Below are 604 nucleotides of genomic sequence, written 5' to 3'. Positions count from 1 at the left end.
CAAGTGGTATTAGAATTATTTATAATTAAATTATTGAGAAATAATTGATTTACTCTAGTTAATATTTGAATTTTGGATTAAATTTTTTTTTTCGGATCGTTTAGCTTTCCCTCTTCATTGGTGATGTATTTATTTAGATTCAAACTAATAAAGCTTCTTCCTCTCATATTATTTTTTGTAAAATTTAATTCAGTGCAAATTCATCATTATGAACAATAAATTAGTTTTGAGTAATTAAATTTAAATCCTATGATTTTGTTATTATATGGATTTTAAACAGAAAGTGTACATCTCTCTTTAGGTATATGGACGATGATCATGCATATAGGTGTTTTGATTCATTATTTGTTTCATGGATTGGGTTTTACTGAAAAGAAAAATATTTGGTAATAAGTTGTATTTTGTATATTCTACGATTTAATTTGTGTGTCATTGATTTGGTATAAAAATTAATTATATTTTAGAATATAAGAGTTATTGTATGTGTAATTTAGGCAAATATTTATCAATTAAATAATAAAAAAAGGTTTACATTGGACTAAATTATATACATACATTAACAATATTATATATTTTGGATACGCATAATGATATGAATCAAGTT

The sequence above is a fragment of the Arachis ipaensis genome, chromosome B10 (genome assembly GCF_000816755.2).
Source record: "Arachis ipaensis cultivar K30076 chromosome B10, Araip1.1, whole genome shotgun sequence".
In the NCBI taxonomy this organism is placed as follows: domain Eukaryota; kingdom Viridiplantae; phylum Streptophyta; class Magnoliopsida; order Fabales; family Fabaceae; genus Arachis; species Arachis ipaensis.
The sequence above is the reverse complement of the archived record's forward strand: the minus strand, read 5'-3'. Positions refer to the sequence as shown.